This window comes from Macrobrachium rosenbergii, chromosome 4 (genome assembly GCF_040412425.1).
Source record: "Macrobrachium rosenbergii isolate ZJJX-2024 chromosome 4, ASM4041242v1, whole genome shotgun sequence".
NCBI classification, from domain to species: Eukaryota; Metazoa; Arthropoda; class Malacostraca; order Decapoda; family Palaemonidae; genus Macrobrachium; species Macrobrachium rosenbergii.
Genome location: NC_089744.1, coordinates 63,593,526 through 63,621,494, shown reverse-complemented (window position 1 = coordinate 63,621,494; position 27,969 = coordinate 63,593,526). Strand labels below are relative to the sequence as shown.

The 27,969-nt window shown below is 39.8% G+C and overlaps 1 long non-coding RNA gene across 3 annotated transcripts; it reads right to left on the bottom strand.

The window, feature by feature from the left end:
* Window positions 1-152: 152 nt before the first annotated feature.
* On the bottom strand, window positions 153-27,730 carry LOC136835084 (uncharacterized). 3 transcript variants are annotated; one of them, XR_010851978.1, is made up of 4 exons: window positions 27,229-27,730; window positions 6,679-6,884; window positions 5,625-5,754; window positions 153-4,283 (listed from the first exon to the last, which is right to left on the bottom strand). It is a non-coding gene; the product is annotated as an uncharacterized lncRNA (long non-coding RNA). The 3 variants fall into 3 exon arrangements; XR_010851977.1 differs by having other exon boundaries at window positions 5,621-5,754; window positions 27,229-27,728; XR_010851976.1 differs by having other exon boundaries at window positions 153-5,754; window positions 27,229-27,723.
* Between the last annotated feature and the right edge of the window lie 239 nt (window positions 27,731-27,969).

The following is a 27,969-nucleotide window of genomic DNA, read 5'->3' as shown; positions in this document are numbered from 1 at the left end:
AGATCTGAAACTGGAGGTAAGCATCAGTAGGCAAAAAGAAAAGTACTGTAAAATTCAAGTCTAAATGTGAACTTGAGATCAATACATTGTTATTTTTAATAAACTGCGTTTTATTTGCTCATGTAGCCCTAGAGAGAGAGAGAGAGAGAGAGAGAGAGAGAGAGATTTTTGAAAATATTCTGAATGTAAAACATTTTTCCTGAAATTCCACACAATCACAAAACGGTTAAACACCCTTTTCACATTACACAGTTAACTCAATTTGCTTTCACATCCTTATTCCAAAATTCATGTCTCCTCCCATTCCTAAAACTGCTATACTCTTCTCTCGGTCATCAAAAGTTCCAATTTTCACCTAATTCTACCCCTTAATTGATAAAAGTTTGCAGTGACCACCTACTTGCGAGTCAACTCAAATTCCTGATTCTATCACCCAAAATTTCCTATGCATTCATTTTCAGTTCGAGCTTTGCAACAAATCAAACATTCATAGCATATGTCAGAAAATTGGTAGAAATACACCAGTTACTTCTTTCACGTATATCCCTTAACTTTACCTACACGCGATCTCTTTTACTGTGAGAGTTGAGGTGTAGTAATTGCCAACAACTTGAGCTGCCAACATTTTTGAATTCGTTGTAGGCCTAGCTCTGAATAAGTAATATCAAATGTAAGGGTAGTTTTTTTTTTTACTGATATTTGAATTCATTAGATTAAGAAATGGGCTAACAAGCGCCTATGGCTCTTTTTTTTTATCATAGTACTCATAGTATACTTGAGAGAAAATATTTTTATTACGCTTGTTATTTTTTTACCTAGTGATGACATAACACCTCAGTTGACTATGTGAAGTAAAGAAAAGTTAAACGATTTAAAATCAAACCTGGGATATTTAAATAATTTAGACATCATAAATAATCTCCTGCTGGAATGCGACGAACTTTGACCTTATGTGATGAAAAGTGTTTACGGCTCCCGTATGACAGATACTAGCTTCTTAAGATATCCGTTCTTGAGTATTGGAGATGGGGCAACACATTTGCCAAGTTTCTCTTTATTATGACTGAAGAATGATTTAGAACAATAATCATCACAACCTTTATATACTGAACACACCACCATTTGTTCTGAGTCTCATCATATTTAGTATAATCAGTGAGGTTCCTTATTTTAATTACATTTTCTATTAACGTAAGTGTGGCACCGCTCGTAACTGCCCCTAATTCAGCTCCAACCCTCACGCTATAGAATCCAGAGTTGAGTACAAATATTCATCTACATTCCGTACCCTTCAAATCCATTCATCTGTGCTCCAGAACCTATACTTGAACTCGACTATATTCAGAACTTGCTTTATTCACCAAATTTCATATCCAATACATTCATTAACCCAGGTTCCATTCGCATCTCACTTTTATTTGACCAATGATCCATAACCCCCACAATTTCTTCCGCCTGTGTTCCATAACCTATCCTTTCATTAATCAATAAATTCATAAAATTTACTTCATTAACCTATATACTGAACCTTACAGTTTACTTTCATAAAGTAATATTCCACACCATCGCACCCAAATTCCTTTCAAAACGTCTTTCGTCACAACATTTTCTCTAGCAAAAAAACTTCCTTCAGATGAATGAAAAGTGTAGATAGAGAGAGAGAGAGAGAGAGAGAGAGAGAGAGAGAGAGAGAGAGAGAGAGAGAGAGAGAGAGAGAGAGAGAGAGATAATACTATTATGTATACCTGAAAATAATGAAAGGGATTACTGTAAATTATCCTCCTTTAAACAATTCGAAATATAAAAGGGAAAGCAGAATTTTGAAAGTGCGAAAGAAAAACTTGAGGGGGCCACATGAGAACTAAATACCTCAAATTCCACATTACAGAACTTCCCTTTTAATTAAATGCCACAAAAAGTTAACCACAGATTTAACTAACAATCTAATATAAATCTCACTCTCATCAGTTACAATACAAAACTTATGCCAATGCCTTATGAGCTATATTCATAGTAGAACTTTGGATCCTCAAAATCAAACTACCTTTGACATCTAATAGAAATATCGGTAGCCTGGAGTTACTGTTTTAGAAGGCACATTAATAATCCCCACAGATTCATAAATGAAGACCTAATGGCTGGCTAAGCAAAAGTGACGATATGAAAATTTGTCTGCTTCTATAAGAAAATAACTAAAATATCACTGATATAGGAAAAATAAGTGAACCAAGAAGTGCTCTGAGGAACTCCAAAGATCAAGGATCACCCTAAAAACTTCATAAACCGAGGAGTATCCAGAAGACTCCTGAAAACCAAGAGGTGCCCTGACATTATTTGGAAAAATAGTTCATAGGCAAAACCATCTTATAAAACCAGGTATCAACAATTCAGATTAATACAAAAGGAAATTAGCGACTGCTGGTGTTAGATCTTTTTTTTCCACAAACTGGGCAAAGTAATAACCTTTACATCATGTAGCACCTTGGACGACCTTAAAAGACATAACAATAATAAAGGTACAAAGCAAACAAAGAAAATCCTAAGCAAGCTTTCAAATTATTTGTCATCAGCAGCAGGCTTAGCACTAAACCCAGCGAAAGCGAAACTGAGTTACCAAATATTGCTGCCAAAATTCGGTAATTCAGCAAAATACAGTCACTAGGCATGAAACTCATCACAAAGGATGGTATACGTCAAAAGTCCAAAGTTCGTAATATGCATACACACTAACTGAAGAAAAAGGGAATGCAGAATTGCAAGCACACTATCACAATTTCAAATTAAAAGGCTAAAATTCTGGCCAAAAAACCTAGCACTAAAGGCAACTTTACAGTCTGTCAACCTTGGACTGATATCCATGAATAGTACTATGAAGGCCACTCCGAAGAGTTACAAGGATGATGCTATACTATTATAGCAAAATTACTATTACCACTATTAGTACTAGCAAGATGCAACCCTAGTCGGAAAAGCAGAATACCACAAACCCAAGGGCCTCAGTGAATGACAACCCAATACAGGAAAGAATGACAAAAAAAAAAAGCAAAGAATAAGTCATAAGAAGTAAAGGAAAATAAGACAAAACAAATAAACTGTGGAATAAGAAACAAGAGAGGCTGCCCAAGTCGAAAGCATCTGAACTTAATCTGAACTGAAATTTCATGGATTCAAACACATGGTTAGGAAGATAATTTGATAACAGCTGGAACAAAAATTCTAGATTCCTTTGTGGTATTGAACCCACCAAAACACATACACAAAAAGTCAGTACCTCAATCGACTAACAATCTGACGTTCTGACTAGCAGCAGCAACTTGTTCCACCATGTCACTGAGTTTCAACATTTTTATCGTGAAGATGTAGAAAGCGGAAATAAGTGTAACGACAATGTCGCTTTAAACCTGGTATCTGAAATTTTGCAAATTTTTTCAGATTTGGGATTAAACTGTAATTAAAATGTGCTATGGTCACTTCAGAATTCAGATAACTCATAGAAGCTGAAGCCTTAAATGTACTGAAAACCCATAAGTTGAAACGATATCATCATGTTGATTGCTAACAGATAATTAAAACTAACCAAGCTGTAACTGAATATTATTACATTTTTCTGTATTCACAATAAAGTCAGTCAAGTAAGAAACTGTGTGTGAAAAAGCTTCCACAGATGCCCGTACACTAATGAGAGTAAGATTTATTGATGAGACTCTAAATACACATAGCAACACCTAACGTGACCCAAGATTTCAAAGACTAAAATGCTGACGAAAGTTGGTAAAATGGTGATATAAAGTTATATCTAGTTGTGAATTACAGAGATCTGGTAAATTTAGATTTAATTCCCTGAAAGTTTAAAAAGCAGTTTTTTTTATTTAAAATGAAAGACAGGTGAGTACGTTTAAGATTGATGTAACAGCATCCTATGAGAAGAAAATCGACTGTACCAAAATCACTCAATATTTTATGAACTTAAGCAAAATTAATAAAGCACAAGACCAAACTTTGTAGTGTCACCTAAGAGAATTAATTTTAACCGCTTAATTACTAACTAAAAGGTACTTAGAGCCTCATTGTAAACATTTCATACAAAAAAACTTTCAAAATTAGGACAACCACGGCACTCGAAATCCTGATATACTCTGATTCCGGCCCACGAAGTCATAAATCCACTAGAAAGCCTTCAACACAGAATAAAGGATTTGATTGAAGTTAATGGAGTCCTTAATTTACGTAACCACTGCTTCTGTTGTATATACTTTCTTCTCAAGCAGGCGAGCAACGTTATTCTGAAAGAGGATTGCAAGAATTACTGTCATTAATTTATGCGAGGTAAATACTTCACGATATATATTAAATTCATATCAACAGCTATCAATACATCAGTTTAGAAAACTATGAACTTTTAATTTCGGTAACTATATAACTGTTTGCTAAAATAATGTCACTTATGAAAAAATCTCCATTCAATGTTAGTTCACAGGGGATGAATGCTTCAGTTGTCCAGCTGTACTTCTCTCTGAAAAATATTTATGAAGAGTCATCTCATGCCCAAAATAAGGCCATTGAAGCCTCTCACGAACATAATGAAACGTTTTCTAATCTGCCCTTTGGTGAAAATATTAATCAAAGTTGGTTTTTGTGTACTCGGATACAGATAGGCAAACAGAACTCGTTCGAATGAAGATCCCTATCCGGATATCTACATTACAATTTCATATAAACTTTGCAACATTTAAAGGCATAGTTAAAAATTTAGATTTTTGTTTAAGATATTTGAAAACTGTTTTTTTTAATCTGAAGGCAGATTTTGTTATTGAACCTTGTTTACCATATTACCAGTTAAAAAGGATAAGTTATGTAAAGGTCAAAAAGCGAATTTGATAAATGAAATGCTTCTGTAACCTCAGATTTAGTCCTAATAACTCTGAAACCGCAAAATTCACATTGTTCTGAAGAATGAACTGACCGTTTTTCAAAGCAGATAATTTCATCTGTTAAGATTTCCAATTTCGCCCATTTTATCATGTGGCCTAATTATATCAGTTTCGTTAGAAAAAAAAAATTGGTGTAAGTATTAGCCTTCAAAGAGATGCTTTCTCATAATACATCTTGCAAATTTTACATCATTATTCAAGAAACACTTTTCAGAAAACTTCAGATAATTCTAAAAGTGAAATTTTGGTCAATCCAATGGAAAACTGATTTTAAGACCCAATAAATACTTTAAATATTAAAGTGCAAAATATACATAACTTAAGACGTCTATATTTAACGAAACGAATTGAAATCACTGGGGGCAATTACCCAATTCGTAGTTTAAATACAAAAGAAAAAATGTAAATTGAATTGCCTGGAGACATTTCTATATTAATAAACTTTTACTAAATACCTTCACGATACATGTAACATGAAACCTACAATCCAAGCAAATTTTTATCATGTAGACCTAGAAAGAAATTCTTAGTGACCAGTTACGCTTCCACAGAGTACTATAAACTACTTAGTTCCTGACAATTGAAAATCTGGTATCATAAACCTTCTGTAAATGAGTATCTAAACAAAATGTCCTTTTAAATACTTAGCTGTAGAGTATTACATATTGTTTAGTTTTGTAATATCTTACGTACAGTATTCTGCTCCAGCCTGAATACCATAAACCTTTAGTAACTGAATCTAATTCAGACTACTTCCATCAGTTAAACGCACACAAACCAATCTTGCCAAGTGCTTCCTCTGGAACTGCTGCCATGCTGTAACCTGAGAAAATTCAACAAACCCTGTTAATTTTTAGTTTCGAGGTTTCACTTCATTTGTTTCTGTTACAAAACTCCTTTACTCATTAGCCTTCTATTAAACAGTACCTCAAAATTTAACTAGTTCCGGCGCTAATTAGCATTTAATTTTTACACTCAGGTTACGTCACTTTCTACCTTCAATTCTCTTAAAGACAAAGATTAAATCGGTGAATTGACTGCTTCACATTACTTTAAATTACGTGTGGAGGTTTAGGTTATAGGAAGAAATGCTAATATTACACCATCAAAAAAGGAATACTGATAAGTTTCTTGAATTCACTTTCACAATTATCTAAATGGGAACCATGCGCGAGATGAAGCATGGAAATGATATTAAGCAATATTGTAGCTATCAGGTGGATTCAATTTAACATTCTGGGATTAATTTATGCCACGATTTTTTAACGTGATACTAACGCTAGATTGAAAAATAAAATTACGACCTACTTAATTGCATTATCTTTAAATTATTTGCAACTAAAATGTATAGAAAAAACACGTAAGGCTCTTTCCGAGAGGTTTTTCGGTAATTTATTATTTCAAAACGGTTAATTTCTACGCGTTTTTTTTTTTTTTTTTTTTAGTAATATAAGTATTCTTTACAGCAGGGCGCGGCCATGTGCTTTGACTTCATGATATTATTATAAAATTATATGTATCTGGTATGAGTCAATGGGCGTTGCATATATTTTCAAAATATGACATGTAGAATAACTATTGTAAAATGGAAATAAAGTTTTGATTTGATTTCACCTGACTTGACATTCAGCAATACATTCCGAAGGAAGTTTAAACGAGCTGCCTTTGAGTAAGAACTTATCTACTTTGCAGCCTAACCAGTATTGATATTTCCAAGGAAGCTTTGAACGAGAAAGTATGAACTTACTTTTAAATAATAACCAATAAGTTCAATAGTGTTCATCCTAATCGTAGTGTTTGATGAAAGTTTGCTTCAGTTCATCCTCTGCCTTACAGGTTCCTTCATTTTCCATTTCCTTCCATCAGCCAAAGACAAACTGGGCTTCCAGTTGAGGGTTCTACTCCCACCTTTGGTCACTGGATTTTGTATATGCAGGCAGCAGATATACATTTCTGAAAGAAAATTTATACCATTTTTATTACAAAAGTTTGAAAATCTCTAAGCAAATTTATCAAAAGTAATTTGATTCATGGACAAGAGAATTTTTCCGGAATATCATGTTATAACACAGTTAAATATGATATTTTAATGATAAAATAAAGTTTGTTCATACTTACCTGGCAGATATATATATAGCTGTATTCTCTGATAGTCCGACAGAATTTCAAAACTTACGACACACACAGTGGGAAATCAGGTGGTTAGTACCCATTCCTGCCGCTGGGAGGCGGGTATCAGGAACCATTCCCATTTTCTATTCAGATTTTCTAGTGCCACTGTCTCCTGAGGGGAGGTGGGCCGGCACTATGAATATATATATCTGCCAGGTAAGTATGAACAAACTTTATTTTATCATTAAAATATCATTTTGTTCATGAGACTTACCTGTCAGATATATATATAGCTGAATACCACCATTGGAGGTGGGTACAGACAGAATAGGATTTAGGAAACATAATACATGTAGGTGATTGACACCTTGGTTCCTTACCTGTTAGCATAGCTGACTTCGTGATTACTGTCACCCAAGTCCGCTTCTGCTTTACTAGAGTCTCCAGCAAGGTATTGACCTGTATAGCTGGTGAGTTCTAGATGATCTGTCAACAGGGGCGTGACCACGATGTGACTAGACCATATTGACCATACAATGAGGGCAAACGAAGAAAAAACAACCTCCTGACCAAGCCTAACTAAGTTAGGATAGCAAAACTAAAGCTAAAGAGTGGGAAGTCCGCCTCTGGCGGTCGACCCAACAACCATAAAAAACACTTCCTAACCATTTTCTATAGGATAGGATGTGTGTCACTCCCTGCCCCCAGGATTGTATCTGTGGAAACGTATGGTCCTAGCAAGAAGCAGTTCTCATATGTCGTCTTCACATCTCTCAGGTAGTGTGAAGCGAACACAGAGTTGCTACGCCAAAATGTGGCACCCAGAATGTTACTGAGTGTCATATTCTTCTGAAAAGCCACTGAAGTTGCAACTGCCCTCACCTCGTGAGCACTGACTTTCAGAAGTTTAAAATCAGTGTCTTGACAGCATAAATGGGCTTCTTTAATCATGTTCCTCAGGAAGAATTCCAGTGCATTCTTCGACATACGTAAGTCCGGTCTCTTCACTGAACACCCTAGATCATCCGAGGGGCCTCGACTTTCCTTCGTTTGGTCCAAGTAGACCTTGAGAGCCCTGACAGGGCATAGGACTCTCTCTGGCTCTTGACCCAGAATCTCAGCCATACCCTTAATTTCGAAGCTCTTGGGCCAAGGGTTGGACAGGTTCTCGTTTTTTGCTAAAAAGGTAGGACAAAGTACAAACTGCGTTATGTCCTTTAAAGCCTATATGTTTACTGAATGCTTGAAGTTCGCTAACCCTCTTCGCAGTTGCTAGAGCGGTTAGAAAAATAGTCTTTCTGGTAATGTTCCTCAATGTCGCAGAACGAAGAGGCTCGAAAGGACTGGACATCAGGAACCGTAACACCACATCTAAATTCCAAGGAGGAGTCCTTTGCTGAGGCACCTTCGTGGTTTCGAATGATTTAAATAGATCGTGAAGGTCTTTGTTGTTAGTCAGGTCCAGGTTTCTATGCCTAAAAATGGCTGATAGCATACTCCTATATCCCTTGATAGTCGGGACCGCTAGTTTGACTTCACTCCTCAGAAACAAGAGGAAGTCAGTTATCTGACTCACAGAGGTCGTGGTAGAGGAAATGCCCTTCTTTCTACAACATCTCCTGAACACGGTCCACTTCGATTGGTACAAATTACTGGAAGAGAATCTTCTGGCTCTGGCAATAGCTCTTGCCACTGATCTAGAAAAACCTCTTGCTCTGGCCAGCTTCTCGATAGTCTGAATGCAGTCAGACTCAGAGCTGGGAGGTTTTTGTGGTACCTCTCGAAGTGGGGCTGTCTGAGTAGATCGACTCTCATGGGCAGTGTTCTCAGAAAGTCCACTAGGAAGGACATGACCTCTGTGAACCACTCCCTCGAAGGCCAAAACGGGGCGATCAACGTCATCCTCGTCCCTTCTGACGACGCAAACTTCCTGATGACTTCTCCGAGGATTTTGAACAAGGGAAAGGCATAAACGTCCATCCCCGTCCAATCCCAGAGAAGAGCATCTACTGAGATCGCTCCTGGATCGAGTACAGGGGAGCAGTAAAGAGGAAGCCTCTTCGTCTTAGAAGTTGCAAAGAGATCCACCAAGGGACGTCCCCATAGCCTCCACAGTCCCTGACAAACCTCTTGGTGCAGGGTCCACTCGGTTGGTAGCAGTTGTTGTTGCCGACTTAGAAGATCCGCACGGACGTTCTCTACACCTGCAACGAACCTCGTGAGGATCGTAATATTCCGGGCCTGTGCCCACAGCAGGATGTCCTTTGCTAAAGCGAACACGGACCGAGAGTGAGTTCTTCCCTGTTTCTTTAGGTATGCCAGGGCCGTGGTGTTGTCCGAGTTGATCTGGACTACTCGGTTTGTGACTCGTCCCTCGAAGAAAAGTAGGGCCAACTGAATCGCCCCCAATTCTTTGAGATTTATGTGCCAGGACACCTGTTCCCGTCTCCAGGTGCCCGACACTTCTTCCCCCCCCTAGTGTTGCTCCCCATCCCGATGTGGACGCGTCGGAAAACAACACTAGGTCGGGGTTCTGAAGTTTGAGAGAAACGCCTTCTGCCAACTTTGATGGATCGAGCCACCACCTTAGGTGATCCTTCACCTTTGGCGAGATCTTCAGAGAAACTTCCAGATCCTCCTTGTCCTGCCAGTTCTCTGCAAGGAAGAATTGAAGCGGCCTGAGATGCAGTCTCCCCAGGGAAACAAACTTCTCCAGCGATGAAATGGTCCCCAGCAGACTCATCCATTCCCTCACCGAGCATGTTTCTTTCCGCAGGAAGGCTGAAACTTTGTCTAAGCACTGCTGCTGTCTTTCTTGTGACGGAAAAGCTCGAAAAGCCACTGAATCCACCTGAATCCCCAGATAAACGATGGACTGAGTCGGGGTCAGATGGGACTTTTCGAAATTCACCAGAAGTCCTAGGGACTTCGTCAAATCCAACGTCGCGTGAAGGTCCTCCAGACACCTCGACACTGACGAGGCTCGAATGAGCCAATCGTCCAAATAAAGTGAGACTCTTATCCCTGCAAGGTGAAGCCATCTCGCCACATTCCTCATTAACACCGTGAAGACCATAGGGGCTGTGCTTAGCCCGAAGCAGAGAGCCCTGAACTGATATACCTGTCCCCGCAGGACAAATCTCAGGTACTTCCTTGATAGAGGATGTATAGGGACGTGAAAGTAGGCGTCCTGGAGATCGAGAGAAACCATCCAGTCGCCTGGTCTTAAGGCTCCTATAACCGACTGGGACGTCTCCATTTTGAACTTTTCTTTCAGAACGAAATGGTTCGACCTGCTGACGTCCAGGACTGGTCTCCATCCTCCTGACTGCTTCGGGACCAGGAACAACCTGTTGTAAAAACCCGGGGATTGTAAATCTGAGACCTGTTCCACAGCTCTCTTCTCGAGCATTTGCTCGAGCAGGTCGAATAGAATCTGCTGCTTCTCCTGCTGATAGGATGGCGACAGATCCTTGGGCTTCGTGCACAACGGAGGTAAGACGAGGAATGGGATCTTGTATCCCTTTTCGATGACTTCGAGGGACCAGTTGTCTGTCCCTCTCTCTCTCCAGGCTCTTGCAAAGGAAAGAAGCCTGGCTCCAACCGGTGTCTGGAGGTCCACAGAGTCACTTCTTGCCCCTAGGTTTTGAAGGGGCTCTACCTCTGGAGAGACCTCTTCCTCGAGAGGACGATCTTGAAGAAGCTCCTCCACGAAAGGGCTTCTGTATCTTGGAAGCCTGCCCAAGGAAGAAGTCGAAGGGACTGCTGGACGTCTAGAAGACTGGGCCAGGAGGTTTTGAGTAGCCTTCTCTTGCAAAGTGGCGGCAGTATCCTTGACTAAGGACTGGGGAAAAAGATGGCTAGACATCGGGGCGAACAGCAACTCTGCCCTCTGAGAAGGAGAGACCGACTTCGCAGTGAAGTTGCAGTATATGGCTCTCTTCTTTAAAAGCCCCGTACAGAAGTGGGCAGCCAGCTCTTCGGAGCCATCCCTGACCGCCTTGTCCATGCAAGCTAGGACGCTGAACAATTCTCCCAGACTAATGGAGTCAGGGCTACGAGCCTGCAAGTCCAGGACTCCCAGGCACCAGTCCAGAAAGTTGAAAACTTCCAATGTTCTGAAGAGACCTTTCAGATGGTGATCAGTCTCAGACAACGTCCAGGACACCTTCGCTGACGAAAGGAGAGACCTTCTAGGAGCGTCCACAAGGCTGGCGAAGTCCCCTTGGGAAGAGGAAGGAACTCTCCAACCAACATCCTCTCCCGTCTCGTACCAAATCCCCGCTTTCCCACTCAATCTTGACGGAGGCAGGGCGAAAGAAGTCTTGCACTGGGCCTTCCTGGAGTCCATCCACTCCTGAACCTTCTTAAAGGCCCTCTTCGTAGAGAGAGACGTGGCCATTTTCACAAAACCTGAAGTCTTTTGCGATTTTGACGAGGTTAACTGCGAAGGAGGAGGGCGAGGAGCAGAAGGTTGAAACTTGTCCCCAAACAAGTCCTTCAGCAAACGTGTCAAGACCTGGTAATCAGAAGAAGCTGATGAAGTCGAGGACTATTCCTCAACTGCAGGTTCCGATGCACTTGACAGCTCTCCTTCTTCAATGGGAGCAACCGAAGAGACTGGAGAAACTCCAGGAGGTCTAAGCCCTTGCAGACCAACTCGCAAAAGGGACTTCTGCTTGGAAGAAGTCCTAGAGGGGTCGCGAAAATCTCGGCAAGAAGCGTCTTGACGAGCGTCCCGATGAGTTCGAGCAGCAAGGGGAGTGTCTTGCCGAGCAGCATGAGGAGTGTCATGCTTAGCAGCATGAGAAGCGTCATGGCGAGAAAAAAGTGGAGCGTCTTAACGAGGGGTGTCAAGCCTAGCAGCATGGAGAGCGTCAGAAAGAGGGAATTGGCGATCCCTGCCGAGACCAGTAAAGCGCTGAGCCAAAGGACTTCTAGAGGGCTGCGAAGCATGAGAAGAAGACGAACGCGGAGAAGGAGAAGGGGACGGTTTGGACCTCTTGATCGGCAGTCGGGAATCCTTCCAACGACGACACGTATCAGTCTCCTTCTGGGCCATTAACGAAGGCAACTGCCTCTGCATGTCTAGCAGAAGCTTTCGAGTAGGAGAAGTCTCCTCCTCAGGAGAAGGGCTGATCCTGTGAGAAGACGAGGGGCGAGGGGACACCTTCTTCCTTCTCACAGGGGAAGCAACAGCTCTCTTCCTGGAGCGACCGGGGCGCTCAAAAGCATCATCGTCCGATGACGTCCTGGTCCTCTTCTGAGGCGGGAGGGCGTCAAAACTCTCCGGAGAAGAGCGAAGAGCGTCACGAGAAAAGGGACGTGAAGCGTCCCCTTCTTTGAAGCTTCTCTTCAAAGGGCGAGAGTCCTTCCGAGAGTTCCACCCCTGACGCGGGGAGGAAGATTCGGGGGACGAGAAGCAATCCTTAAGGATTCGTGCCTGTGCACGATCCTTGGCAGCCTGGGAAGCGTCAACAGGACCTGCCGAAGGGACGCCAGATCGGTGGGGGGTCCGCGCAACCCTCTTGCGGCTTTTGACTTGCCCACTCCCTGAGTCATGGGAGTCCGGCAGAGGTCCAGGCCTAGAGGCATTATACGGCCGATCTGACGCCCCCTCCACAACACTAGGGGGACAGACACTATCACTGCACTTCACAGTACTTTGAAGAGCGAGCATTTTAGCTTTCAGGTTACGAATGGAAGACAAAATAACAGACAGGGCATCTCCTTCCGCAGACACAACCTCGGGGCCCGGGGGCAACACCACAGGGTTAGGAAAAGCTATGTCTACGGGAGGGTTAGCAGGTGAAAAAACACTACCCTGACTCCTACTCACTGAAACACTTCTGGAGGAAGACCTCCTGATCCTATCCCACTCTAACTTTCGCACATAGGAATCATAAGTCCTCCAACTAGCATCAGGCAAAGACTCACACTCCTTGCATCGATCATTAAATAAACAAACATGCCCCCTACACCTCGAGCATACAGTGTGAGGATCTACCGAAATTTTCGGTAGCCTCACCTTACAGTCTTGCACACAAAAAACAAAGCCAAATCCAAAACAGTCCACAATTGCATATGCCTAGCCACAAGTCCAAGTCAAAAAACCAAAAGTCAAACAAATACTTAAGTGACAACCAAGTTTACGAAATCCAAAGACGGAGGTACTGAAAACAGGTGTTGACAGTACCGGCGACAGAGAAAATCTGAATAGAAAATGGGAATGGTTCCTGATACCCGCCTCCCAGCGGCGGGAATGGGTACTAACCACCTGATCTCCCACTGCGTGTGTCGTAAGTTTTGAAATTCTGTCGGACTATCAGAGAATACAGCTATATATATATCTGACAGGTAAGTCTCATGAACAAAAGTTACTTTCCTCTAAAAGTCACGGGGCACTTCACCTGATGCTTATGAGCATTTACTTACCATGCTATCCTGTTTTTCAGAATTACCTACAGACAAAAGAATGCTAATTATAGAATTCAAGAGAAAATAAGTTCAAAGCAAAATCACAACACGGAAGGTTTTTTACTGGTGGTAAAAGAATGAAGTCCTGGAAAAAATCCAAGGAAATAGATTTTGGAGACAACAGAAGACTAACTTAAGTCTAAAAGTGGTTACCGCGAAAAGGTCCTGGCGAAAAAATATAATTAATAAATGCAGTTGACAAAAGGTATTTTTCCAAGTCAGTTTTTCCAAATGCTGTAGAATATAGCAGTGTTAATTTAAGCATCAGTTCAACGGCTGAGAAAAACAATTCCCGAACAGCATTCAATTATAATTGGATGGGTGGATGTGGCTTTTGCTAAATTTTGATATTTATTCAGGATCATGGAAGCAGATAATTGAGTTCGGGTTCATTACTTTTCAAGGAACATTCCTTTGTCAAACTGCAATTTGTGGGATATACTCGTAGTCTTGATAATTATCACACTAATGCTGTTCTCAAGGCATGATGTTTCGTACTGTCCACAAACCCAGTTCGACCATTATAAATTTGAGTAAGAACTCCATGGAACTAATATGACAATATGTCGTTTATCAGAAATCAACAGAAACAAGTCTAACTGTTGTACTTTCGTCTTTCAGTCAGCCCAGGTGTACAAGGCTTAAACATGAGTGTCTAAACATCCTGTGATATGTTTAGTCACTAATACATACATTAAAGTTATATAAATTCAGAATTTAAATAATTACGGCGAAGAACTGAAAATAAAATTTGGCCGAAATTTGTTTCATGTGTTACTGGTTAATAGGGCCGAAACCAAGGCCAAACTCATAGTACTGAATGGTCAAAACTGCAATGGATGAATTAGTAATGTAAAACAATTCTTTTTGCAAGGACACTAAATTACTAAAAGAATTTCTAACCATCTGATGTAAAATTGTGTACAGACTTATCTTTATCCATAAATTTTTTCCAGTACACAATTAAGTCAAAATTCCTTCCGTTCATTAGCCTTTCCAGCAAAGATTAATTTTTTTTTACTTGAATACATAAACGTTGGTATATCTCTGGAAAGATTTCTGTGGATAGCCTAAATTTCTGGAATTACATCATCCACTAACAATCATAGTTTCCTTGAAAGAGCCATTAACTAACTGTACAATATAACAACACAACCTCAGCAAACCACTTACCTAAACAATGAAATGCATTAACATAAGTTATGCATGCTCACAAGATACTTTGTTTAAACCCCGTGAAACTTTCAAACTTGAACAGTAAAAATAAAGATATTTATCATTACTAATACCCGAGCTGAAGAGTAAAGGGAAGATAAACACTATATATAAGTACGAAATACTTTGCGTACATATGTATCAACATAACGTAAAATAAGTGATGCGGAAATAAAAATAATCCAGCCCGCAAAAAATATTACACAAGTAGACCTGTTGCTCTACACGAACTTTACCTTACATCTTGGTTACTAGATGCTTGTTATATCACTTTCTATATACCAGGAACCTTTCATCTTCCAAATCAGGGTTCTGGTCCCTGTTAAACTAGATGCCAACAAACTTTACTAAAACCTTGATGAACTCAGGACCTACTTGTCAAGATTCCAGGGAAAACACTTTGTGAGTTTATTGCAAAGATAAGAAAAGGTGTATAAAACAGCAGTCACTACTGCTAAGTACAAAATATTTGAAGGTCAGGCTACCATTATAACAAGAATGGCGCTTTTTTATAGTTACATTACCAAAATGAGTGTCATAACTATGGGGAATATGAGCCCTCCTAATGTGATAATGGTTAGAGTATGCGCAAAACTGGGGTGATAAAGGGAACAGTATGCGCACACTGAGAAGGTGCCAACAGACACACGTCATAAATCTGTATTCAGAAAATAGTGGCATTTGACACTGATATTAAATACCTCACAAAATGAGGATAAACGTCAGTACATTGTTATACTACACTGTAGCAGCTGAAATTTCTGCATTTACCTACTTTCAAAATGATGTCAAAGTCACAACATTCTGAACTGTCTGCAAGATGTCCAACTGACAAGTCCTCCTAAGAAGGCTCCAAGGTATCCTTGTTGGACTTGGGAAACTAAACGTGGTACCACTTCCTATACCAATGACCACAAAACAACGTTGGTGGCAATAAGCTATGAATATTCCGATCTCTGGACGGTGAAGCCTCCTACTATATACCTATCATCTAACATGTACTGAGTATGAATCCAGTATAATTACAGAAAACCAGTTACAACTCAGCAACAATGAAGAGAAGCGTTGCATATTATAGTCATGTTATAATAAACTCGTGTAAAGTAAAAGAATAAAAATGATGGGAAGTTAAAATGAAATACTGGATGTAATGCAATGCAGTTCATTTAGCACTGATATGCACTGGAACACGATATTGTCAATCCTAGGGATATAGGTATGAAGCTACCAAATATTGCAAACAACGTTGAATAGTCTCCTCCTGCTGCAAAAATTGTCGTTCGGGTATATGAAGCAAACTGGTCAAGTAAGTTACTTTTTGGGTAGAATGGGGCCCGCTGAACAGAATTTGTTCTATGCAATTTTTCATTTGGAGTCATTGTTAATGAGCTGCGGGGGCGTCCCTAGGATATGTAAACTACCCGACTGCATATTGGGCACAAATAAAAAAAGAAAAAAGAAAAATAGCGAACATGAGACTTTTAGCACACTTCCAAACCACAGAGGAAATTACCATTGAGCAGAAAAAGACAAAATATCACCGGGTCACATACATGATTCCACGATTTCCTGCCTACCATGACAATCCTTAATTTTTTTCAATATTCAATATAGAGCAACACCAGTCTTAAAAAAAAGCTGAACGACACATTCATAAAAGCTTCAGCTACAGTAATCCAACTGCTATACACTGCATGAAAATATAATCAACCAGTACTCCATTAACAAAAACAGTCATCACCAATTAACCAGTTTTCATTAACAAACCTGCATTGCAAGATCAACCAACCTAATTTCCGTGAATGATTTTTGCAAGACCAAACAGACTTAAAACAGTAAGCAAGGTTTTTCAAGCACCTGGCTGCGTAAGACCAAACTCATACCGAAAACCTGTGCCCACAAAATACTGGCCAACTGATAAAAAGCACTGAATCTTCAATAGTAAATAATGTCCTAAGGTAAACACTTTTATCAACACTGTACGTTAAGTATATTTGTCTTTAATACATTATGATGTTAGATTCGATTTTATTACATACACAACGCAAGTTCATATCATATGTTGGAGTTTGAATCTGAAACTACTCGCATGGAGTGGGCTGAGATTCTGTCTCGCGAACTAGACAACTCTGGCTCTCAAACATCGTGAAAAATGTGCTTAACATCGTAATTCACAACATTTGTCAAGAATGCAATAGCACTCTGATACTTCGAATTCCTTGATCAAGAAATATCATTCATTCGCCGAGCTATTGCGGAGTATGAGACTCAGACTTTTCCTGAAAGTATATAACGTGTTTGTCCTTTAAGACATAACTACACCATCACTTTCCTCAACAACGGTGAGGGTTTGGTGGGAGTTGGGGGTGGGGTTAAAGGGGATAAATTGTACCTGGACTCCCGGACCCTAAGGTGCTCCAAAATTTCCTAAAAAAGTAATTGCATATAATGCATGCTAGCATTCACACGTGTGAGCCTAATAATTTTATATATATGCCAACTGCAGAAATTAGGATCCATAATACTATGCAGTCGAAATACGAATAGGTATAATGAGTGATATAATTTGTGACCATTATAATATAACTGCATCCGTATGATTCAATGAGGAAGCAACTGAGTAAGTCGGACCCAATGCCCACTTTTATTGAATTTTACAGGAATGCCCATAAAACGTTTATGAACCCTTCAATGTTTAGAAAATACCTACATTGGCCTACTGTATTAAATTATCGAACACTACATGTTCATTTTTGACGAAATACTTCCTTTAATACCATCACAGAAAAACAAAAACTTCGCCTTCGAGTCTGAAGTCTAAAACAGCTGCTGAGTAGGCAACTGATTGTTGTGTGATAACTCAGCTGTTGCATCCTTCTGGCGCAAGTTGTCTGGTGTCAAATTGTCTAGTGTTGTATTTTTTTTTTTTTTTTTTTTTAGCCGTGCGGTTGTCACACACCTTAAGTGGAAATGATGCTGCTGATTGCATTTTTTTTAACAATTCGAACTACATTCTATATATTGAGAATCAATATAGAACCGTATCTACCGCTTTCTTCATAGCCTAATGTCTGAAGCAATATAATCACACTTCCAGTTCAGTGAGACGTTTTCTCAGAAAACAATAATTTTGGGTACTACGAGTTATCAATCATGTGTAATAGTTATGGGAAGTGTTCCAGGTATTTAGAATACCTAAATGAAAAATTTTGCAACTCATTTAACAAACATCAAATTAGTTACAGACCTCGTGAAACTAAATCTGATGGCCAAAAGATGAAAAGTCTGTATATCTGTATTTTGATTCTGTGACATCTGCATATGAATTAATGTCTGCCGAGTCATCAGTGGCGTTCCCTGGGGAGGGGGCTGTTTGAAATCGGCCCCTTGGGCCCCAAAGTGAGGGGGCGGGTGGCCAAAATGCGAAATTTAACCATTGCTGCTATAACAGGACAAGCTAAACCCAGTGGCCCCAAAATGGTCAAGGGCCCCATTTATATTTGGACCCGAAAGTTTGGGGCCCACTGAAGGGTCCCAATTTCCAATTTTGTGAACAAAAATAAAACAAAAATGTTTTGTAAAAGAAATAGGGCTCTCCAGGAGCCCCTCCCAATCGTAGAGCCCATTATAGACCTCATACGGATCGGAGGAGGGTGGGTAACGTTGATTGGGGTAAGGGCTGGGCCGATCTACTGTAAGGCAATTGATTACTGCTTATTGGGGTCCTAATTATCCTCTGAGTGCCCCATAATGGCCCCATTTGCCCAGATAATACACATTCAAATGATTCAATGAATTTAGTGGATCTTCAATTATTCAATATAGCCTACACCTAGTTTTAAGAAATAAAATGTCTGAAATTTGCATTTACAAGTGCCTTTAAAATGATCCTACAATTGCTCATATTCTAAAAATTTTCCCGGGGGCAAGCCCTCCAACCGCCCAGGTTGTTTGGCTGCATATTTCCCAAGGCTGGAAGAGTATAGGGATAGGGGAAAATTAGGACCAAACAGCGTTCAGAATTTGCTTGAGGCAATGACGTCATTATCTCAGCATTCATTCGGGTTACCATTAATTACTTTTTATCGTCTAAACAGCTCTTTATTTCCAACAAAATTCAAGTTTAATTAATGATGAAAACCGAGGAAGTATAACACTTTTATATATTCGTATGATTCGTTAAACTGCCCTTCTTGAACATGATTCTGATTTGTAAATAAACAATTCATTCATACGGCCTAGAGCTGCTTAATTAAGAGCAGTCTATCATTCCTCTCTTTTAGCAATGAATGTCAAGGAAAAGCTATCAAATTTCGAGAAATTTAAGAATATGCATTCAAATCAGTGACAGTAGCGACGTAATTGAATTAAGGACGAATGTAACAACAAAAGAACAGGGTCAAGGAATGGCTGGAAGAGTATGCAAATTTCTTTTAATGCCTTTTCTCCTTATCCTTATCAAGTTACAAGATGGGTCTACCTATACATAAAGAAGGGAGAGATTGTTGGACAAACACGATAGAGACTTTCATTCATGAACATCTTTATAACTGTTGAAACAACCTCAAGTAAACGTGTGTTAGTATTAGTCAACTTGCAGTGAAGTACACGCCTGCATTTCGAGCTAATAAAATAAAATAATGAATGTTGTAATAAGGTCTTTATTAAAGCCTATTTGACATTAAATTCATGTAGCCTAATAAATTAGCATGTAGGGCTACTTTCAGTCCATATTACCACGGTTAAGAGTGACAATTTTCCCTACTACTAGTACTAGTTCTACAATGTACATAGTATCATGAGGCCTAGCCCAGGGTCTGCTGCAGTTGTACTGTACGTGTTAATGAAGTATTATAATGTTATTTACAAAGTCATCAATAAGTTCTCAAGCCTCTTTGTATGCAGTGGACTCAGTTGAATTTGATCTGCCATGACACTTGAAGGTAGTAGGCTATTCTTCAATGTTACCATTGTCATTTTTGCCCTATACTTCAAAGTTATAATACAGCATTATAGCTTTACTGACTAGCTAGACTACAAATAAACTTTACCAACTAGCCAGTCTACCAGGGTTTATCATCAAATAAAAGGTAGCCTACCATAACCTAACCTTAGCTTAGAAAAGGATGTGTAATTTGGAATAACCTTCAGGAATGCCCATTTTTCTGTCTGTTCCCCTCCACAGACTATCAAATACAGCTCAAGTCTTGGCTAGCAATGAAAGCCTAAGTTATTCTTACAGGCTAGCCTAACTTACAGTAAAATCTACAATTTAAATAAATATGTTGAATTACAGGTTGGTATGCTTTTGACTTTGTCTGCAGACTGCAGCACATAGTAATTATTAGTAAATGAATATTTTGCCATATTTCTCTACAATATTTATGTACCTTTCTATTAGATTCTGTATTAACTTTGTTTTATTTTTCAATAAATATTTTACTTGAGCCCCTCTATTCATAACAGAAGCCTTTTCAGAATTATTTGATTTTTATTTTTCTTTCTTGGAAAAAATACTTTTATATACACTATTGTTTTAAGAATTACGATTATATAAAAAAAGTTTATTTGTAGTCTAGCTAGTCAGTAAAGCTATAATGCTGTATTATAACTTTGAAGTATAAGGCAAAAATGAAAATGGTAAAATTGAAGAATAGCCTACTACCTTCAAGTGTCATGGCAGATCAAATTCAACCGTGTCCACTGCATACAAGGTGGTTTGAGAACTTACTGATGATTTGTAAATAACATTATAATACTTCATTAACACGTACAGTACAACTGCAGCAGGCCCTGGGCTACGCCTCATGATACTATGTACATTGTAGAACTAGTACTAGTAGTAGGGAAAATTGCCACTCTTAACCGTGGTAATATGGACTGAAAGTAACCCTACATGCTAATTTATTAGGCTACTTGAATTCAATGTCAAATAGGCTTTAATAAAGACCTTATTACAACATTCATTATTTTATTTTATTAGCTCGAAATGCAGGCGTGTACTTCACTGTAAGTTGACTAATACTAACACACGTTTACTTGAGGTTGTTTAAAACAGTTATAAAGATTTTGGTAAATTTTTAAAAAGAGGAACCAGCCCAAAATGACATGAAAATATGTTTTTCTAGGTGATTTTGATGTGTTTTGCACGAATATCACCTTCATTTTCCTCGGAAATTAACGGTTTTAGACTTTATCGAGCACCTAGTTTCGGGCCCACTTGACCGCCGACCGAAATCGGCGGAAGAACACCAAAACCAACATGTCGTCCTGTTTTATGTGTGCTGTCAGTAGGCCGGCGGATGGAACGGCGTCCGCGCCTTATCCGCATATTTAAAGATTCTTGGCAAGCACGACATTTTCTGGCAAGAGGTAATGTTGCGCTGTGCGCGCTAGCCACAGGGGTTACAGTAGGCTGTATGGAACGGCGCTTCGCGCCTTTATCCGCATATTTAAAGATTCTGGCAAGCACGACATGTTGGTTTTGGTGTTCTTCCGCCGATTTTGGTCGGCGGTCGAGTGGGCCCGGAAACTGTAGGTGCTCCGAGTAAAGTCTAAAACCGTTAATTTCCGAGGAAAATGAAGATGATATTCGTGCAAAACACATCAAAATCACCTAGAAAAACATATTTTCATGTCATTTTGGGCTGGTTCCTCTTTCTAAAATAATACCCTTCACGAATGAAAAAGTCTCTATCTTGTCTGTCCAATCTCTCCCCTCTATATCTATGGGTAGACCCATCTTGTAACTTGATAAGGATAAGGGGTAAAGGCATTAAAAATTTGCATACTCTTCCAGCCATTCCTTGACTCTGTTCTTTTGTTGTTACATTCGTCCTTACTTCAGTTATGTCGCTACTGTCCCTGGTTTGAATGCATATTCTTAAATTTCTCGAAATTTGATAGCTTTTCCTTGACATTCATTGCTAAAAGAGAGGAACGATAGAATGCTCTTAAATAAGCAACTCTAGGTCGTATGAATGAATTGTTTATTTACGAATCGGAATCATGTTCAAGAAGGGCAGTTTAATGAATCATACGAATATATAAAAGTGTTATACTTCCTCGGTTTTCATCATTAATTAAACTTGAATTTTGTTAGAAATAAAGAGCTATTTAGCCGATAAAAGTAATTAATGATAACACGAATGAAAAAAAAACGGATAGTATACATATATTTTAATTTATCAATAGTGACTATATACGGTACTAGCGGATAATTATCGTACACACTGTAAGAATGAATGCTGAGATAATGACGTCATTGCCTCAAGCGAACTCTGAACGCTGATTGGTCCTAATCTTCTCCTATCCCTATACTCTTCCAGACTTGGGAAATATGCGCTTTGGCTCACTTCGCTCGCCCCCCACCCCATAAGAGAGGCCGTAAATGGGACAGTGCCCCCAGGCCCCCAAAATGTCTAGGAACGCCCCTGTGAGTCATACGAAATGTTAATTGGCACAGACAGTTGCATTAGGATCATCCAAGTCAGTAATGCCATACATAAAACACAACAGGAAATACATGTGGAATGAAGCCCGATTGATTGGTTTTAAACCTAAAAATAGTTAGGCTATAAGCACATAAGAGCAAGATTGCACGATACCAATGTTTTTTAAAATAAACCAGTGGCTGTCGATATCACCGAAGAGGCGCCTGCTTAAGTGTTTGGTTTACTTTTAGGTAACCAATAGCACACCGCAGCTCTTTAAAGAACTAGTTGCAAATCTGTTCTTTCTCTAGAAAACTCTCAACAAATCTGGAAAGTGATAAGCAGAGAAACTGTTTCTTCTGCGTAAAGTCCAGCTGACTGTTCCCCACAGCCGCCAACTTAACCTGATCTATGGCACCACAAATTACTGAGTAAAATACAAGGATGTATCTTGACTTAATCTTCCATAACTAAATTAACCGAATCCTATCTGACTGGCCACTGGGACAACCCCACTACAACCTATCCTGAAATTAAGGTCTAAGATTTTGGTAGTCTGGTTCCCAACTGTGATACCCCATTGCTTTAGACATACAAGGGGGTAATGAATTAACCAAATATTTCCAACGGAAATAAACATCAAATTTTACAGAATGACACAAAAAATGGTAATTCTAAGCCGGCTGTCCGCGGTAAGCTAGACTATGTTCGTTGACATTTTCCTATGTTATTTTACGGCAGATTTAAGCCGGCATTCCGCGCCGAGCCCCCCACCCCCCTCCATAGCTAATACGGCAAAATTGTAACCAGTAAACACCCCTAAAAATACCAACCTAACATACCGTAGGGGTGTTTATTGGTTACAATTTTGCCGTATTAGCTGCGGAGGCGGGTGGTGGGCTCACCGCAGAATGCCGGCTAAGACCTACCCCACGTTAGGTAATTAAAGTTGCGTAGTTGTCAAAGGTCAATTACAGTTCAGTTACAGCTGGCCGACAAAATATTACTTTAAATTCTTGTAAAGCAAGTAAAATAACATAGAAAAACGTCAATTGCCATAGTCTAACTCACCATGGACAGCCGGCTTAGAATTACCCAAAAAATACTAGCACTTAAAATCAATTCGGTAGATCTAAGCCAGCTGTCTGCAGTGGGCTAGGCTATGGCAGTTGACATTTTTCTATAGAACTTTACTTGCTGAACAAGAATTTAAAGTAATATTTTGTCGCTCAGCTGTAATTAAGCTGCAAATTACCTTATAACTGTAGCCGACGGTAAGGGGGACCGGTTGGGAATCTGGGTCCTGGGTGGGTAAAACACTTTCGAGAATAGCTCACGGTGAGGGGGACCCGTTGGGAATCCGGGGTTCTGGGTGGGGTAAATAACTTGTGAAAAGGTTTGGGCAACTCATTGTTGTATTTCCAGTTATATATGTTATATATGTCATTTGGAACACGAAAAACAAGCGTAAAAATAAGGGGGAATAAATGGACAGCGCGAGCCGTTACAAAGGCACTTTTCACATATCACTACTACTGCTGATTCCAGGCCATGTCACGCATGCGCGGTCTTAGAGAGGAGCTTTCGGTTCATCCAATGCCTCCAACTGAGAGAGTAGTTGGTGGGTTTTTTGGTGGGTGGCTGTACCCAACCAATCACGTTGCAACGTTACCCCCAACATTACGTTTCACCCAGGTGGAGAATTTGGGGGATACATAAACTCAGTTACATGTATTCCCTTTGCTCAATTGGTTTACAACCGTTTCCTATTCGTTGTAGCTTGTGCCTACAACCTTCTTCCAGTACTTTTCCGTTCACAAATATGTTGATGTCTCTTCGCAACATGATTTTACCATAAATAACTTACAAAATTACTTTACATTTGTTGGCAGACACCTGAAGCATGTATATGGGGTAGGAGGAGAAGGGTCTTACAGGACGTTTCGCTACACTTTCTCTCAGTGACGTTAACAGAAACCTTTTTTTTTTACATATTTTGTAAGCCCTGTGGTTGGCGCGCGCAGCGCAATATTACCGCTTGCCAAAGCATACGAGCTTGCCAGATTATTTTAAAAAATGCGGATAAGGTGCACAGCGCCGTTCCGCCACCCCAAAACTGAAAGCAGAAATACACTCTTAGCCCCCCCCAACTTCATCCTTCCTAACCTGTTCCGGTGCAGTTCACCGGCACAGTTCACTCACTCTTCAACCCAGCACGATGGCGGACGTCACCCCCGGAACCTCCCACTCCTCTGAGCCTGTAACCAAGGGCAATTTGCCACTTAACTGTATCAATTGCTACCTTAGTTATAAGGACTACATTGTACCGGGGACAACTATTGTTTCTGACTGCTGAAGAGCTTATGACTGCCTGAAGGACGAAGGCTATGGGTATTATTACAGTTTCGGCCCAAACTGATATCTAATATTTTTTTACTTGCTATCATATATTTTTGTCATGATTCATACAAAATACTTACTTGCATCTTCCACAAATTAAGAGTTATGGAGATATTTGCCATGAATATTGTGCCTTTGTTGTTAAAGGATGCGTTTATGCTGCCATGTCATTTTTCTGCTGATGTGTTTTTGTTTTTTTTTGTCAATCGTGGGTAAAATGCCTAATCGTCTTTTGTTTTTTCATTATGAATTATAAGTACGGTACAAATGCTGAAACCTGATTGGTTGCTTTGTTTCAAGAATATCCAATTAACTGCGATTTTGGAATAAGAGGCTTTCTACAAAAGTGCGCTTAGTTGACTGCCATGGATTCTGTCGTGCACGTCTGCAGTGGGTGTTCTCTGTCTTACTTTGAGGCTATTGGTCATTTCATGGACATTACAATGGAACTCCACAGGTTGTGAATACCTTTCTTTGAACATTTAGTACTACCGACAAGTGTTCAGTGTCCGAAGTGTGGTTAAGAAAAGGGTAACATTGCAGTTTGCCGTGAATTTCACAGAAACTGTAACTAGACGTTAGGGGTAAAATTTCGTTCCCTGTAACCCCTAGTGACAAGCGTTGTAGCGCAATATTACCGCTTGCCAAAACATACGAGCTTGCAACAATTTTTTTTAAAATGTGCATAAGCCGTGTAGCAGCTTGCACCACAGAACTGAGAGCGATACCATGGCGGCCATGTATCTCTAAATCTAATCATTTGAGGTAGAAATAAAGGTCAGATTCGTTGAAAGTACACTATTTAAGCTAGGAAAATGTAATTTTATATCGGAAATGTGAATTTGACCGAAACTGTAAATTTACCAGGCTATGTACACTTAACTGTCAATCACTCCACGAACTTTGTGGACCCAGTAACTGGTGCTCATACAAATACTGTTGAGAGGAGGTGGAGGGAACTTCATGAGACAACGCCTAGGTAAGGCTGTAGGAGGTACAACTTCGTCGGGTACTTGGCAGTGGCCTATTTTAAAATCCACTTTGATGACCCTAAGACGAGGCTTTTTGTTAGTAAAGGCGGCGGCTGAATTGTACCCTCCACCCCTTTAAGGTAAGGTTCCTAAACTATCCTCCATTTATTATTAGGTAGCTAGGTCTCCTGTGTTTTGGTGTTATTAGGTTTTAGTGCTTTTCATGTAGGAGCATTATTATTTTTTGGGTAACTTATTTACCGCCATGGGTATTATTTTACTTATGGACATTAATTGCTTTCAACATAAAATGTAGGTTTTTCTGTTGTATTATGATGTGATTTGAATGATTTTGAGGTTTATTTCCATCGCAAATGAATATTTAGGTCTTCCCCGCAAATGATATATACAAAATTAATGGCATGATTTTAAAATCCACTTTCTCTCCATAGCTAATACGGCAAAACTGTAATCAGTAAACACAGTTTTGCCGTATTAGCTATGGAGAGGGGGTGCAGTATTCTGACAAGTCGTAATTTTATTAATTATATATACAGTATATCATTTGCTGGGGAAGGATAAGGTATTGTGTTTTTGCGATGGAGGGTTTCAAAATCATTCAAATTACATCATAATACAACAAAAAACTTATATTTTATGTTGAAAGCAATTAATGTCCATAAGTAAAATAATACCCCGCCATGTTTCTACATAACAGTCCTACGTCACTTTACCAACTTGTACCTTTTGTGCAGTACCCCACCTTCTTGCCCCCACCCTTGCTGAACATATGGCTCCCTAGTGATTACGTAACCGAAGATGGCGGATTTGTTTCCCGTTTACGTTTCTTCGCACTGATCACAAGCAACGGTTAGTGTGCTGTTGAGGTAGCCTGTGGCAGTTGACGCTTTTCAGTGTTGTGGTAATTCTAAGCCCGCTGTCCGCGGTTAGGTAGCCTATGGCAGTTGACGTTTTTCTATAGAACTTTACCTGCTGAACAAGAATTTCAAGTAAAATTTTGTCAGTCAGCGGTACCGTAGGTCCCCTGCACTGGCGCATACAGCTCAAGGGTAAATTACAGTTTAGCTGCAGCTGACGGGCAAAATGTTACCCTAAACTCATGCAAAGCAAGCAAAGCAACACTGAAAAACGTCAACTGCCATAGGCTACCTAACCGCGGACAGCGGGCTTAGAATTATCCCGGCGGTAACTAAGCTGTCATTGAACTTTGAAGACTACGCGACTTGAATTGCCTAACGCAGGGTAGGTCTAAGCCAGCATTCCGCAGCAAGCCCCCCACCCCTCCAAAGCTAATACGGCAAAATTGTAACCAGTAAACACCCCTAAAAATACCAACATAACGTAGCCTACAGGTGTTTACTGGTTACAATTTTGTCGTATTAGCTATGGAGGTTGGGGGGCGGGCTTGCCGCGGAATGGCAGCTTAGACCTACCCTGCGTTAGGTAATTCAAGTCGTGTAGTCTTCAAAGGTCAATCACAGTTTAGTTACAACCGGGCGACAAAATATTACTTTAAATTCTTGTAAAGCAAGTAAAATAACATAGAAAAACGCCAATTGCCAGTCTAGCTCACCGCGGACAGCCGGCTTAGAATTACCTAGAAAAACGCCAATTGCCACAGTCTAGCTCACCGCGGACAGCCGGCTTAAAATTACCATATTGTTTTACCTTGATCTGGTTTCAGTTGTTCCTCGTATTTCCTTGACTTCCAGTTAACATTTAATCAAAGGTGCATAATGAAACTTGAACTCATTCGATTCTTGTGGTGGCTTAACTTAGTATCTGCTTAAATTTCCTTTAGGCTGTTAAATAAACTTTTTTGGAAGCTAAGTTTACATCCTTGTCAACACCACTTGAACCTTCATATAACAAGGGTATCACACTCACTGGTCCACTCAGGCAAGGAACCCTGTGGGACCAACAAATACATTTGTCATAGGCCTATACATGAACCCAAACACCTTCGAAGAATAATACCCACACTCCTCATTAATTCTCAAATCCCCACTGTCAGAACACGCAGGGCAGAGAATTTTTTTTTTAAAATGTCAGACAAAGTCACACGGAGAAAGACCGTTTACGTATTGTGAGAGATGACGGTGTTAGACTGTCGGCGGCTCGGCGCTCGGCTTTGACCTTCAACAAGGTTCCAGTTCTTGGTTCCAGTAATGTTTTTCCAGATTTGAAACTATCGTCGTTAATTTGTTAGTGCTTTAAATAAATTAGCATAATCCTTACCCAGTACATATAGCCACAAAATTAACAACTGTATAGAGACATGAAGCTTTCGAAATGGTATTACTGTAGTCTTAAACTCTGTGCTTGGTAGCCTATACATATAATATTTAGACCCATAAGAAGATATTTTTATTGCAAATCCTAAATTCAGCTGAATACAGTGAGAAAAGG